The 12,055-nt window shown below is 38.2% G+C and overlaps 1 protein-coding gene across 4 annotated transcripts in view; it reads left to right on the forward strand.

Moving 5' to 3' along the window:
• CCDC102A (coiled-coil domain containing 102A) overlaps positions 1–12,055 on the forward strand; it is a 365,633-nt gene that overhangs the window by 144,636 nt on the left and 208,942 nt on the right. Inside the window, exon 1 of one of the 4 annotated variants that reach the window (XM_053702725.1) lies at positions 6,917–7,079. The exons of the other annotated variants lie outside the window; for them this stretch is intronic. The gene's annotated coding sequence lies outside the window, so the exon portion shown is untranslated. Of the gene's footprint in view, positions 1–6,916; positions 7,080–12,055 lie in introns of those variants that run through there. 4 annotated transcript variants of the gene reach the window in all.

A 12,055-nucleotide genomic window follows, 5' to 3' on the forward strand; every position in this document is an offset into this window, starting at 1 on the left:
GGACATTATACACTCATTTTTTCTTTGCATAAATGTTTTGTAGATTATCTATTTATATAGCCCATAAAGTTGTTTTAGTTTTGTTTTATTTTATAACTTTTCTCTGATTTTCAGACTCCTAACCAAGCCCCAAAGTTTTATGTGAATACCGTCAGCTACCTTCTCCAGCTTGCTCCTGTTTGTGTAAAGGGTCTTTTCATATGCAAAAGAAGGGGGAGGGGGGGAGTGTCTTATTTGCCACTTGCTGTGGGCTTTCCAGCAACCTTTTCAACAGAGTTAAACTGGAAACTTCTAAGTAAGTTTTTAAACAGTTTTATACTGGATTTTTCTAGCAGTATCTGTGCATCTTATTCTTTATAGTAGTGTCTATTACATGCAGTTATATGAAAATGAGTGTATACTGTCCCTTTAACAAACTCATCAGTAAAAGGTATAGTTTATATTGACAATTTTTACTTCAAGTCCGTTATCAGCATTAGGTGAGAACTGTATGTGTTTTGTCCACAAAGCGATTCTGTTATCTTTTTTTATCTTATTTTATTTGTGATTTAAATACCATGATATACAATCACAGTGGTCAATGAATCTGTTTAAGAATATTTAGGATCCAGACATACTTTTAGGAGCCAGATAGTGACATTTCTAAATAGATAAATGGAAAATAACCCAAAAAATTATGGGGGCAGGGGTAAAATTCTAGGAGCCAGTGGGTCCCTGGCTCTTGGGTTTGTCGGGCCCTGGATACAATATAATACTCATATGCTAAATCACTTGAAACTGATGCATTATAACCAGGGCCGCCATCAGGGGGTGACAGGGGTGACTCCTTATTTTTTTTTTAATTTTGGCAGCCACCAGTGGGAACTACAGCAGAGTGCTAATTGAGCATGGGAAATGTTATTACAAGGAGTAAAGTATTAGCATTTGAGAGGATTTGCACTAAACCACTATGCACAGTGTGAGACAAACTTGACACTTTGTTTGTACAGTGTTTGCCTCAGAGTCAGACAGCATTGCAGAGGAGGTAGGACTTACTTAGTAAATGTTTTTTATTTCTTTGTGCAATTTTGGATTGTTACTTCAGTGTGGTAGTAGTTGTATGGTGGAGCCAGAGGTCCATAAAAACACATTTTTTTAGCAGCAGTGTATTTATGATTATTTGACAATGCTGTAGAAATTCTATATTTAAAGCCATTCAGAAATGTTTCCTCCTCAATACACAAATGGTAGGTGCCCTTTTGGCAGATATGCTTTTTTTTTTTTTTAAATAAATATATATATATATATATATATATATATATATATATATATATATATATATATATATATATATATATATATATAATTCCAGTTTACTGCCCCTTTATGCAAGGAGGCATTTTATCTAAGATTTTTACATCTGCATAAAATGTTATACTCTCTGACTAAGATTGGTCAGTGTTTGAAATGAGACAGGTTAACTTAAAACTGTTCAGTTTACACTACAGCTGACTTAATTTTGAAATACATACAAACACGCCTAAATCCTGCATTTAACCAGATCTAATGGTATGAGTACCACAGCTTATGGTTCCACCAAGACCATATAGAGTACAGCATTTTCAAAATCAACAAGTACAGCTGACAGATGGGAACATTTGTACACTATATTTGAAGTGGTGCTATTGGTTGGGGAAAATGGGGGGGAAAAAAAAAAACATATGTCAACTTTTTAAAAGTACTTTTCTTCATCTAGCCATCTACCCAGATCATAATGTTAAATTTTTGAATTCACAGAATTATTTTTGTTTGCACATTTACAAATATGATTCTTTAAAAAGTGAACTCTTAATTTCTGCAAATTTTTTATCATGCATGTCACACACTATTGATTTAGGGGATGCAATGTTCAGAAATGTTACTTCCTGTGAGTGTTTCTGTGGGTGTCTGTGTTTGTCTTTGTGCTTTTGCTTGTGTCTCTATGAGTGTGTATGTATATTTTTTTTCTGTGGGTCTCTCTGTGAGGGTGGGTGTGTATGTCTTTGTGCATTTTCTGTGGATGTCTCTGTGAGGGTGTGTGTATGTATGTCTTTGTGTATTTTTTCTGGATGCCTGTGTGGGTGTGTATGTCTCTGTTTTCTGTGGATGTCTTTGTGAGGGTGGGTGTGTGTGTATGTATGTTTGTCTGTGTTTTCTGTGGATGTCTGTGAGGGTGTGTGTTTTCTGTGGGTGTCTCTGTGAGGGTGTGTGTATGTCTTTGTGTGTTTTCTGTGGATGTCTCAGTGAGAGTGTGTATGTCTTTCTGTGTTTTATGTGGTTGTCTCTCTGTGTGTGTGTGTGTGTGTATGTTTTTGTGTGTTTTCTGAGGCTGTCTCTGTCGGTGTTTCCTTGGGTGTACAGGTGTACCTCACTTTACAGCGCTTCAGTTTACAGCGCTTCGCTAATACAGCTCTTTGTGGAGCTGAAGTTCAACCTGCAAGGATTTTGAAACAGTGCTGTAATCATTGTGAGATTGTGAGAAAAGTGACTGGCACCATTTTGTTATGTGCAATTCACCCTTTTTACAGCATTACAGTGCAACCTGTGTCTCAGTGCTATAGGCTGGCACATTTTACTACAGTAATTGTCACTATTTTACAGGTACAGTATTTATTGAATACTAATTGAATACTGTGCTAGTGTTAAACTAAATGTAGCACTATTGCACCACTAATATATATTAGTTAAAACATGTTTTCAAGTTTTTAAACACACTGGCAAGTGAAAAGAAAGCTGAAACTGTCTTGTTTCACTTTAAGGCGGTTTTCACTTTACAGCGGGGCTCCGGTCCCTAACCCGCTGTATGAGCGGGGTATACCTTTATGTGCAAATTTGTGTTGGAGTTTGTGTGTGTGTCCATTTTGACCTTACTACTGATTATTCACATCTTTCTACAGACTTTGAGACTAATGAGACCTTTCTGAAAGTCACCAATCCAACATTTCACCTTTAAATTATTGTTTAGGCAGTTCAGGGCCCTTTCTTTCAGCCACTGCATGCTGTTGTCATCATTTAGTTGGCATCTTCCTTGACAAAAAGATCATCAGAACTCCATATTTTGTTTTGTAAATCTAATTTTTTGACAAAACTGTAGTCTACCTCATAACTTGTCAGGTCAATGTAAACAAGTGCTGAGTGTCTGTGTCTGAGTGTGTGTGTTTCTTTGCGTGTCTGCCAGAGTGTCTATATGTGAATCCTCATGTGTGTGTTTCAGTGTATGAGTGTGTCTGTGTGTTTCTGTGTTTGTGTGTTACTACCTTTGCAACATTTCCAAGTTTGACTACACTTAAGAATAAAGTGCATATACGTTTTAGTCACTTGGTCAAAAATTGCACATGTCAAGGGGGGGTTGTCAATGGTTGTCAGGGGCCCCAAAATTTCTAGTGGCGGCCCTGAGTATAACTGTAAAAAGCTGACAGGAAAATATCACCTGAGCATCTCTATGTAAAAAAGGAAGACATTTTACCTCACAATTTCCTCAGCTCACCAGAGTAAGCCCTGTATAAAAAGTTATATTTCAGTTACTGTCAAGCTGCAGGTAAAAAATAAAAAACAAAATGAAGAAATGAACAGCAGCCAATCGGCATCAACAGTGCTGAGGTCATGAACTATTTTACTGTGATCTCATGAGATTTCACTTAAAGGGCCATTCCGGTCAAAATGTAAATGCACATAGATGAATTACATCTTTGAATAGAAACATACTTGCATTGTATGTGTATTGACAAAAATGCTTTTAGTAAAAGTTATCACTGTTTTAGTGTTAGCATTTTTTCTCTGCACGTGCATGTCAAGCATAGATAGTTATTCTCAGTCCAGCAGCATTTTAAATACTGCAGCTGCTCAGAATGCCAGTGGGGCGTGTTTCATGTCAGCAATTAACAAACTGCGTCATGACCTGATGGTACAAGCAAGTGCTGTGTTTAAATGCTGGTGCACGATGCATACTTAAATACACTTTTGAAACCGCTATAACTTTTATTAGCCTTTTTGCTAATACATGTATATTACGAAAATGCTTCTATTTAAAACTGAAATGCATTCATGTGGATTCCAATTTTGGCTGGAATGTCCCTTTAACTCTCATAAGATTTCATAGTAAACTTCCTAAAACTGAATAGGGAAATAACAAATAAAATAAATAACATGAAGCTCACTCCCTTTAGCCCAGTGGTCTCAAAGCCATATGCGGCCCTCAAGATAGTTTAATCTGGCCCTTCCTTGTTTAATAGGTAAACCATTAATTTGGGCTGTCAATTTTTTTTTACAGTTGTAAGAGGTGTAACTAGTTGATGTTCCATATAGGCACTCGCAAGATAAATATAAAGACAAGTGTCCAGTCTAGACTCTCACCATGAACTGCTTGGATAAATGTCACTTTTTATATTGTTATACAGTTCCAGAATAATCACTTCACTTGGCACTCACAAGATAAATATAGACAACTGCGTATGTCTGCTGTGGGCTACAACTCCCACCATGCACTACTACTTGGGTAAATGTCACTTCTAGTTCCTAGTATATCCAGTTCCGGAGCACTTATTCGGTTCAATCGGCCCCCATGGGCGAAGAACACTTGGCAAGTGGCCCCCAGATAAATTGAGCTTGATACCCCTGCTTTAGCCTGTCATGGGACAGGCACACTGATTTGCTGCTTAAAGTCATTTACAATGGGGTGTGAATACTTAGGACATTTTGAGGTAAAATATCTTTATTTTTTATATAGAGATGTTCAGGTGATATTTTCTAATCAGCTTTTTACAGCTATGCTGCATCACTTTCAACATTTGGGTATCATGGCCCTTTAACTTGAAATTGACCTTTATGGTTATAAACAAATAATTTTAATGTAATGAAAATTTGGATATTGTGTATCCTGATGCGGAAATGCCTGATAGCATAGTTAGTAAATATGTTTATGGGGTCTTCTGTCAGTGACCTATACCCTATCTACTGATACATTATTGTATGTTGCTCACTAATTAATAACTGACTGACACAGCTCCATTTGGCTGTTCCTTATTTTATCCTATTACTTTAGGACTTTACCATGTACTGATTGGTTTTTATTTATACACTTCTTACCATAAACATAGTTTAACAGTCAACTGTTTTCCTTCAAGCATTTTTTAGCTCTGACATTATAGATCCAGATGTTACATGAGCTAAAATTCTGCTACAAGAATGGCTCTGCGGTTATAAATTCCAATGTCTTTGCGTAGCTGTATTTATTAACCTACCTAGGTAGGTGGATAAACAGAAAGCCAATGTGTTTAGAGAGAAGGCACACAGACACAAGTAGTTACATTGGTAGGTAAAGAGGAAGATACAAAGGTAAGCATAGGGACAGACGGGTAGGTGGACATTCAGACATAGACTGATGTGTAGTTAGGCAGACAAGCATCAGCAGACAGCTCTAAGGGTGAATAACAAGTTCAGGACTCTCAGCTCACTCACAGAGCAGGAAGCAGGTAATGCATGCTGATCTCACATAGGAAATATATCGGTGCCCCAAACTCCTGGAAGCATTAAATTGAAACTAAACTTTCACTCTAACCTTGCTGCATGTTGGGTATTGTGATCAAGGAGAGAGTCTTTTTTTTTTGAGGCACATAAGTCCATGCTCACGGCCCAGTTTTTAAGGTTCATGAGCAACCTGGTGTGTGGGTTTATCAAACCATGGACTATACAAAAGCTATCATTTTAATTCTATTTGAAAAGACTAAAATAACCTAGAAAGTTAGTAAAATAATACTGTATATTATAAGCACATAGCTAGAGGTGAAAGGCATAGCCTTCCAATCATACCCTCTTAATGAGCACAAATTGCTAGTCCATATGTCCTAAGAAAGGGTTAAAAAAAAGCATCTACAATGAAGTATTTAATTTCAAGCATCCTAGTAACAGAAGACCATTTTTAGAAAGGGTATTTAACCAATTTATACCCGATTCCTTTTTCCCCCCAGACATGTAGCTGCAGGCAGAGTTTACAGATCACTGTATTATGATTATTATTATTATTATTATCGGTTATTTGTAGCTCGCCAACAGATTCCGCAGCGCTATAAACAAAGGGGAGTACAACAAAACAATTAAAGGGATCAGATGGGTAGAGGGCCCTGCCAAGAGTTGCACTGTTGTAATCCACTCTTAAGAAGGTGATCTACAAACAGCTGGACTCTTAGGCTTACATGCTAAGGGGGTTCAGGGGATAGCAATGGAGGAGTGGAACTGGTATAAAGTAAGGTTAATAAAAAAAGATAGGACTACACAACGTGGTTATATGTCCAAAATATATATATTGTGTGATAGATATCACCCAAGTATAAAGTTTTCTCCTTTGTGTATATAATTGTGTATAAATCTTTATAATCGTGTATAAAGTGTAACCTAAAGAAAATCAATTATGTTTTATATAAATATTAATGTTGTAACTATTGAGATCTGTTGGATATTGTATAAATGTGACATGTTTTTGTATATCAATTTATCATTTAGAACAGAATTTGTATTTTTGTCAGTTCCATAACCCACGTCATAGGCAATCCTTTAACTTGATTAATACATATGTGTAATGTGGGTGTGTAATGTTTATCCATTTTAGATTGGCTAGTATAGCCTTTTTAAGACAGCAAGGTAGTTCACAAATTTATGTAGCCTGATGAAACGGCTTGTAGCCAAGAAACGCGTAGCAAAGCATTTTAAAGTTTTTAATTAAAGTTTTATATTAGTTCTACCTTGTTTGGACACACTATCTTTTACCTAAAGCTTTCCAATATAGCAAACCACAAGTTTTTTGCTTTTTAGAGCTTTGGAGCAGCGTTGTATCCAAGTTTGGCAGCTAGCCCTGAACATTGATTCCGCAACCCGAAAAGCAGCTGTTACATATGAAGGGAGTCAGCCGAACTGCTCAAAAGTTTCGGTCCGCCTGATATTGCACTGATTGTGCAAACTTGTTTGGGCGTGACCGTTGTAAGCAGCTGACCGGGAGTGAGTGAGTCAGCTGAGCGGCTCTGAAACTTCGGCTTGTTCAGTATTGCACTAGAGGTGCAAATACCCTTGTGAGTACCAAGTTTACATTATAGTGGAAGATCTTGCATTGTTTTAGGTTTATCTGCACCAGAGCGCCTCTTCTTTGTCTTTTCAGGATGAGGGTTATTATAAAGTAAGGTTAGCATAGGTTGTATGCATCCTTGAACAGTAGAGTCTTTAGGGAGCGCTTGAAGCTTTCAAAACTAGGGGAGAGTCTTGTGGGGTGAGGCAGAGAGTTCCACAAGATGGGAGCCAGTCTGGAGAAGTCCTGTAAACGGGAGTGCGATGAGGTAACCAGAGAGGAGGAGCAGAGCGAAGGGGACGGGAGGGAGAGTATCTGGAGACAAGGTCTGAGATATAGGGGGGAGCAATGCAGTTGAGGTGTTTGTATGTCAGAGTGAGAATTTTGTGTTTGATCCTAGAGGCAAGAGGAAGCCAGTGAAGGGATTGGCAGAGAGGAGCAGCAGATGAAGAGCGACGTGTAAGGAAGATGAGTCTGGCAGAGGCATTCATTATGGATTGTAAGGGAGCTAGGCGGCAGGTGGGGAGACCAGAGAGGACACAGTTGCAGTAATCAAGGTGGGAAAAAATGAGAGAGTGTATTAAAATCTTAGTTGTATCTTGTGTAAGGAAGTGTCTAATTTTGGAGATGTTTTTAAGGTGGAAGCGGCAGGCTTTAGCCAAGGACTGAATGTGAGGAGTGAAGGAAAGATCTGAGTCAAATGTGACCCCGAGACATCGGGCATGTGGGGTAGGGGTAATGATGGAGTTGTCAACAGTTATAGAGATATTGGGGGTGGAGATTTTGGAAGAAGGGGGGAAAATGAGGAGCTCAGTTTTGGAGAGATTTAGCTTGAGGTAGTGGGAGGACATCCAGGAAGAAATGTGAGACAGTGACACGGGTTAGCAAGGAAGGAGATAGGTCTGGTGCAGAGAAGTAGATTTGGGTGTCGTCGGCATACAAATGATATTGGAAACCGTGGGACTTAATTAGGGAGCCTAGTGATGACGTATAGATTGAGAAGAGAAGGGGACCGAGGACAGAGCCTTGCGGTACTCCGACAGAAAGTGGTGACGGGGCAGAGGAGGCCCCAGAGAAGGCTATACTGAAGGTACGGTTTGATAGGTAGGAAGATAGGATTGGAGGGTTTGGAGCAAAAGAGGGTGGTTGACAGTGTCAAAGGCTGCGGACAGATCAAGGAGGATAAGCAGAGAGAAGTGGCCTTTTGATTTTGCTGTAAGTAGGTCATTGGTGACCTTAACAATAGCTGTCTCTGTGGAGTGATAGGGACGAAATCCAGATTGCAGCGGGTCAAGAAGGGAGTTTAACGTAAGGAAATGGGATAGGCATGCATATACTAGTTTTTTGAGAAGCTTTGAAGCAAGAGGGAGGAGGGAAATAGGGCGGTAGTTGGATGGGGAGGTAGGATCAAGGGAAGGTTTTTTTGAGGATAGGTGTGACCAGTGCATATTTCATTGATGAGGGAAATGTACCAGTGCTGAGGGAGAGGTTGAAAATGTGTTAGTATAGGGGTAAGGGTAGCAGAGAGGGAGGGGAGTAGCTGTGAGAGGATAGGGTCAAGGGGACAGGTAGTGAGGTGAGAGCTCAGTATAAGTGCCGAAACTTCTTCCTCAGTAACAGGGGAGAATGAACTAAGTTTCAGGTTATGAGGGTTGTGGTTGAGTGAGAGTGTTTGAGGGGGGGGAGAGAAAGGAATTATGTTGAGAGCTGATTTCATGTCTGATGGAGTCAATTTTGTTAATGAAGTGACTGGCAAAGTCTTGAGCTGACAGAGAAGTGGTAATAGGAAGTAGGGGAGGGCGGAGGAGAGTATTGAAAGTGAAGAATAGACGTTTTGGGTTAGAAGAAAGATTGTAGAGAAGTAGTGTTGCTTGTGGAGATTAAGGGCAGAATAGTAGGAGTTCAAGATGAATTTGTAATGAAGAAAATCAGCTGAACTCCGTGATTTTCTCCAATGCCGTTCAGCAGTACGGGAACATCTGCATAGGTATTGTGTCAGAGGAGTAAGCCAGGGCTGGGGATATGTGTGTGATTTCCGAGCAATGGTAAGAGGGGCGAGATTGTCAAGACGAATATAAGGGTGGAGTTATAGTGGCAGATTGTTCAGGGCAGGAAAAGGAGGAGAAGGATGAGAGGAGCGGTTTAAGGGAATTAGCAAGTTGTTGTTGATCTAAAGACATAATGCTTCTGTGAAGTTTGGTGTGAGGAGTAGAAGGAGGGAGAGTTGTAGGAAGGGATGATATGTTGCAAGTAAGGAGATGGTGGTCAGAAAGAGGAAAAGGGAAGTTTGAGAGAGTGCATCGATAGCTAAAGATAAGGTCAAGAGAGTGACCGTCTTTGTGAGTGGGAGAATCAGTCCATTGTGACAGACCGAAAGAGGAAGTGAGTTGCTCAGCCTTCTAAGTAGAGGAAACATAGCCAATCTAGGAAGTTTGATTTACTATATCCAAGGTATTTACACTTTAAACTTGTTGAGGTCTTCAGAGCTTTGTGATGGATAACAAGATCCTGACTCTTTCATTCCCCATAAAATCCACTAGAATCTAGTGATGGATCTACCAAGATCTTGTAGCTGCATCTCATGGCACTTTTTACTAATGTCAAGTTACCTTATATTGATGGTTACAAATAGTGTTCCAAAGGCTCTCCATGTGCAGCTTTGCAACGATGGAGTGGGCGAAGTGGTTCAGATCCTCAAGAGATGTGCATGTAAATGACACTATGATGGTCCCAAGTCAAAAGTAACTAGATACATTTACATGAAACCTAAAGTTTTTCTTTCGTGATTCAGATTGAGCATACAATTTTTTTTTTATATATATCATTTATTTTATTACCAACAATGAGTACAAGTTTCATGAAAACAAGGATCACAATATTATGATTCATAGACAAAAAATCAAAAGAAAAAGAACCATTAACAGTCAAAACCAAACATTGCATATTACCCATCATATACCTAATCGGCTGAGCCTAAACCATCTGTCTATCCTCTCTTTACTCATTGTTTTTTTATTTTTTTATTATTTATTTATAAACAGAAGTGTACACAGATTCATAAAAGAAACAGAAAACAATACTTTCCTTATCTTTTTGGCCACGCAGGGCAAGATAATCATCAAAATATAACAAAAAATACAAAGATAAAACAGAAAATGTTGCATGTCTAGACACTTTAACCTAACCTGGCCTCCTTTATAATGTACACTTCTGGGATTTATATATATTTTTTTTAAAAATAATAATTAAAAAAAAAAAAAAAAAAACACACAAATCCCTCCTCCCCTCTCTCTCCCCCCTCCCCAGACCCCTGTCAGAAGAGATACTGTCTCCAAAATTCAGGATATCTATCTGATAATATTAACTCTAGAAAGTCCGCTGAATTACGGAAATATTTCAATATTTGCAGCAGAATCTCTCTAGGTTGGGCTAAGTTAACTAAATCCCCCTTTTTCAAAAATCTCTTTAGGTTTATCCAAGGATCAAATTGCTCCACCAAAATCTGTTGCTGGATAGTACGTATGACAGAGGCAATAGTGGGAACCTGTCTTTCCTTCCATTTCCTAAGGCACATTTGTCTAACCAATAGTATTACTGTAATAATCATGGCTCTATTTTCAATCTGTTCCTGTACCAGAAAGAATATATAAATTGGGTTGAGTACTATTTTAATAGGTAGATGTCTATTTAGCCAATATTCAACTTGTTTCCACAATTTAATTGCCTTTGGACATGCATAGAAGAGATGGAATAGATCTGCAGCTGGAAAGCTGCATCTAAAACAAAGACTATCTCCTTTCCACTTAGAAAGTCTATTTGGGGTTAAATAAGCTCTATTCAACAATTTCAAATGGGATTCTTTCATTGCCATATTGTTTGTAAAATGGGTTATCTTAGAGAGGCTATTTTGGAAATATTCTAGCTCAATGTCAGGGAGATCTCGTTTCCATATATTGAAAAGACTATTAACCCTAGTTTCTGACTCTTTAGCCAGTAGTAGTTTGTATATATGAGAGAGAGAGTGATCTCCCCTCTGAAATCTGTTAATAATAATATCTAATGGTCCTAAGGACCAGATGTCTCCTTCTATAGCTTCCCGATTATAGTAAAAATTTCTAATCTGTAGATAGGCAAAAAAGGATCTTCTATCAATATTGAATTCTCTGCTTAAAGATTCAAAGGTTTTTTATCTGATTGGAGAGTGGGTCTACCATCTGTATCATCAGATTCAAATTATTTGCTGACCATTGCTTAAAAGCGACAAATGTATAGCCACTTTCAAAATCCGGGTTTCCTATGATAGGTAAAAATTTAGAGAGAGTATATTTAATGTCTAGTTGTTTACAAATTTTATGCCATGCTATAATTACATTGTGGATAGTATATTTTAATGTCCGGTCTTTAATCTTTAAATAATTGGCTACGTGCAATAACGCTTTAGGCGTATAAGGGAACACTATGTTGTCTTCTACCTCAGAACTAGTGACAAGGTTGGCAGAGGTTAGCCAGTCTAAGGCTATTTTGGCAAGGCATGCCAGATTATAGTTAATTAGATTTGGAAAAGCAAAACCACCCGTTTCTTTCAGGTGCATTAGCCTTGATATTGCTATACGGGGTTTTTTGGAGGCCCACAAAAAACGTGAACATCCTGCATTAAATTTCTGCACATCTGCCTTCCGTAGAAGGCAAGGAACATTCTGTATTATGTACAGAATTTTTGGAAATATTCGCATTTTAATTAGGGCGATCCTGGCTGATAGTGAGATAGGTAATCTGTTCCATCTTTGAATCTCAGCCTGACATTTACTCCATATGTGAGAAAAATTTAGATCGTACCATTCATCTGGATTTCTAGATAGATTTATTCCTAAATATTTGATATATTTATCTGGAGATTTAAAAGCATTCTCAACAAGGCTCTTTTTATTTTTAATTATCCATAGAATTTCTGACTTAGATAGATTAATGCTATAACCAGTAAAT

This window comes from Bombina bombina, chromosome 1, assembly GCF_027579735.1.
Source record: "Bombina bombina isolate aBomBom1 chromosome 1, aBomBom1.pri, whole genome shotgun sequence".
In the NCBI taxonomy this organism is placed as follows: Eukaryota; Metazoa; Chordata; class Amphibia; order Anura; family Bombinatoridae; genus Bombina; species Bombina bombina.